A 3,914-nucleotide genomic window follows, 5' to 3' on the forward strand; every position below is an offset into this window, starting at 1 on the left:
ACTATTATTTCTAAGAACTTTGATTAAATGGGATATGATATTAGACTTCTACAGCATCACTTTTCTGTCTGCAGTCTCACTGGAAAGGATAATCTGTTGTAATAATATCAATCTTGGTAGATAAAACCATCAAACTTTAAACCAATGGAATATTTCACTTAATAAAGTAACGTGATTATACACTTATTATATACTTACACAAACCTAGTTTTATCAGGAATTTTTTGATTGTGAAATAATACTGTGCTGTGAAGAGGTAGATGTTTGTAGGATTTCCTGTAATTACATTCATTGAGTTTACTGTAATTGATTCATAGATAAGAAGTCATGTGACGATGTGATATGTCCTCTAATACAACGTTAGTCCTTCCTCAGCCTCCGTTTTTCTGGGGGGGCTGGTGGAAGGGCAGGGCTGGGGGTGGCAGAATTGAATCTTGATTGTAAAACTTTCTAGAGACATACAGAATATAATGAAATATATAATCAAATGTGAAATTGACCTTTCTGCAACTCTGTCCTCACTCTTATTTTCTTATCCTTATGTCTACTTTATGTGTCTCAGAGATTGTCTCTTGTTATATTTTCTGCAGTGACTCAAATCCAGGGTTTTATTTAACTTCCAGTTAGCTATTCAGCATTTAGTAAAGGTCTGAGTAGGAGGAAATAGAGAGAATTAATTGCAGAAAAATAATGGCCCGTGCAGTAGTTTTCTTTGTTGGCTTTATTAGTGGTCGAAGACAAATTCAGCAAAATACAAGTATTTGCCTTATAGAAGGGGCGAGATGGTCATGCTACAACATAAAAAGTTTGTAGTAGTACCATAATGGGTGTAATTAGACAAGCTTTTACGGAGGTGAGCTGTATGCCTGGTGTTATTTTAAATCTTATCAGTCTGTCTGTTTCAGTAGATTTTGAGGCTTGAAAAATTAGTTGTAGGTAATTTTCAAAACTGGCTTTAAATTTCTTGCCTTATAGTCACATTGAAATTTCAATTGTTCTATTAATTTATATCAGCATAAATAAGAGTTCCCAACTGGCTTTAACTGTACTATTAATTTTTATATATATATCAATAGGCCAGACGGGCAGATCATTATCAGTCAGCAGTATCAGCAGGAACAGGATCAAAAGGCAAGACAGCATTTAACCAAGAAAATATACACACATTACACATATGAAAGAGAGCTGAGGAGTTCTGCTTGCAATTAGAGTCCCAGTGAGGGTCCTGCTGTTGTTACTCTGCAGCCAAGACATTACTGAGCCTGACCTATGCACTGCATGTAGTTTTAAAATGCATAAATATGAAGATAATAAAATAACCAGCGTAGGATCGCCTGTGGATAAGTTGGCTTTCTTTCTGAGATAAGATATAATAAGTACAGTGTGTTTTCATGGGAAGCTATTTCTGCATGAAGACAAGAGAAATACAAAATAGAGTCAAAACTATTTTCCACAGCCCAACCATGGTTCAGTAGTTTTTGGAGAAGAATGTGTTTGTGCTGGAAAGCTGCTTTTGCACATTTTAGCAGTCTGCTCAGAGTGAATGAAATTGCCTGCATGCTTAAGTCTAATGCTTTATTCCCCTGCAATACGGGGCAGAAGAGGGAAAGGAGAATGACAAGCTGGTACGATACCCAGTAGGGTGGATGATAGTTGTGTCCATTACTTTGATCCTTATTCTTCACCAACAGCCTTAAAGAAGAATTAGCCCAGGGTGTACCCACCGTGCAGTATTCTGCTCTGAGCTCTGTGCTGCAAGAAGTTGGCTGTGAGGAGCAGCAGTGCCCGCTGTCTTTAAACTGTCACATACGCTGGGGAGATTATTTATCGTGCTACTCTCTCTATTTTCCAGTAACCTCCTTGTCATGTATCTGCCTCTCAAGAGGTTTTATACCTGTACTTCTTTAATCACGTTACTATATAGGAGGAGCCTTTCTGCATTACCAGTGTTCCCTTACCATCCCTAAGGAGTGTGGTTTTTTCTATTATTAAAAAAAACCCACAGCTTTTCCTCTTTGTTGTAATTGAAAAAGCTATTGTTGTTTGCTATCCTGGGTTCATTTTTGTGAAGCATAGTGGATTATTCATGTTGGCTCTACATTTGATTTTAAAGTATTTCTTGTTGATCTGGGTTTTCTGTATGGCTTGTGAGGAGAGAGGAGGTTAATTTTTAAAAAGATTTTTCACTTGCAGTACCTTGTTCAGGAGGAGAGGCTGCCTTTGTCCTGGTGCTTTCGCATATATCAGGAATATATTTTTGAATCGTACTCTCTGCTGCTTACGGTATTAACGGCTGCCAAAGTAAAGTTTCAAATGCCATCAAAGCAGCAAGAGAATTGAACTCCATTTCTGGGTTGTCTCAGGGGAGGACAGATCATCCCAGAGGTAGTGGGAAGCATGGCTGACATCTCCACAGCAGGACAATGCCAACGTACAGGCTGCCAGGGGCTGAGTCCATGAGAACAGAGCGCGCCGTGGAGTGTTGACTAGGAAGAGGTGTTGGAAACAGATTTTAATACCGTGTTCCCCATAGGCCCAGGTGATTCAGGTCTCTGGTGAGGTTGTTACAGCATGACTAAGCCAGCCTCTTCATCTGCCACATGGATTGCGATTCAAAAAAGCTGGGATAGAAGCCAGAATAAAAAGTCAGACCAAGAACAACATGGTATCTAGGAGCTTGCTATATCATAATATACAATAATTACTATAATTATTCAGAATTACAGCGACAACCAAAATCGTGTCTTTTATAGTAGAAATTCTTGTGAAAGAATGCGTATGTGGTGATGTGCATTTCAGGTGGGGTGAGAGAGCCAAGACTAGGGTAGGGAGAATAGCTTAGCAGTGGATGGTGCAGGTGTGCAGAACTGCATGTGATGGAAATGAAGGGTAAGGAAATAAACATGTTTCATGGTGTTGATGACCTACCTCAGTATGGCCCATGCTTTCAGCAATATCCACCAGAGCAACATAATTTCAACAAAGTAATAGGATTTGTTAAACACTACGTAAATTTAATGTTTCTTGTCCAAGCTGGAAATTATTCAAACTTACACTTTTAATATAATCACAAGGAAAATATTAACATATCCTGGTAAGGGCCAAAGAGGATGAATGTGGAGTCCAGGAGGTCAATCTGGCATCCAGATTCATAGACCAGGGTGGTGGAGATAGAAATTTGTTCAGCTGTAATATTGCTGGTTGCAGGATTTGCATCTCTTGGTCTGTCTGTTTTCTATTCTTTAACTTTCTTTTTCTCCATCTGGGACTCCTTGTTTCTTTAGTCATCTATTTCAAAAGTGTTAGAGAAATGTGAAACTGTAAGTCTAGGAAGAAAATAATCTAAAAGAAATAAATAGGGTGTTATTTATTAAAATAATAAAGATATTTATTTTAATAAATAATACATTATTTTTTAAATAAAATAACAGGGTTTTTTTTTCTCCTGCTGCTGTGATTGTGCTATGTAATTCTTGTGCACTTGTAGCAGTTCCAATACCTTGCATAGTCAAGGTCTCTTTGTCTCTAATGTAGGCATCATCTTTCTCTCTAGAAATTGGGGATCTAACAGCAGTTATCTTTGCTTTGCAGTTAAATCTGGTTTTATTTCTGTTCCTTAGAACACAAAGGGCTGAAGTTTATAATTTCCAAAACTACAGACTAAAAATACTTCTCTTCACAAAAATGATTCATGATGACATTTTACTATGTCATTTACTATTTACATTTCACTATGTAGCTATAGCAGAGATTTGCTGTTTGTATGTAGTGTGGTATAGCAGAGATTTACCGAGATTTGCCTCAAAGACCAGAGATTCTCAGATCTGTTGTAGGATTTGGACTGCTTCAAGCCTGGATGATTCAAGGTAAATAAACAACTTTAGATTTCACTATCTTCACTATTCTTGCATTTT

The sequence above is a fragment of the Calidris pugnax genome, unplaced genomic scaffold (assembly GCF_001431845.1).
Source record: "Calidris pugnax isolate Ruff unplaced genomic scaffold, ASM143184v1 scaffold28, whole genome shotgun sequence".
In the NCBI taxonomy this organism is placed as follows: domain Eukaryota; kingdom Metazoa; phylum Chordata; class Aves; order Charadriiformes; family Scolopacidae; genus Calidris; species Calidris pugnax.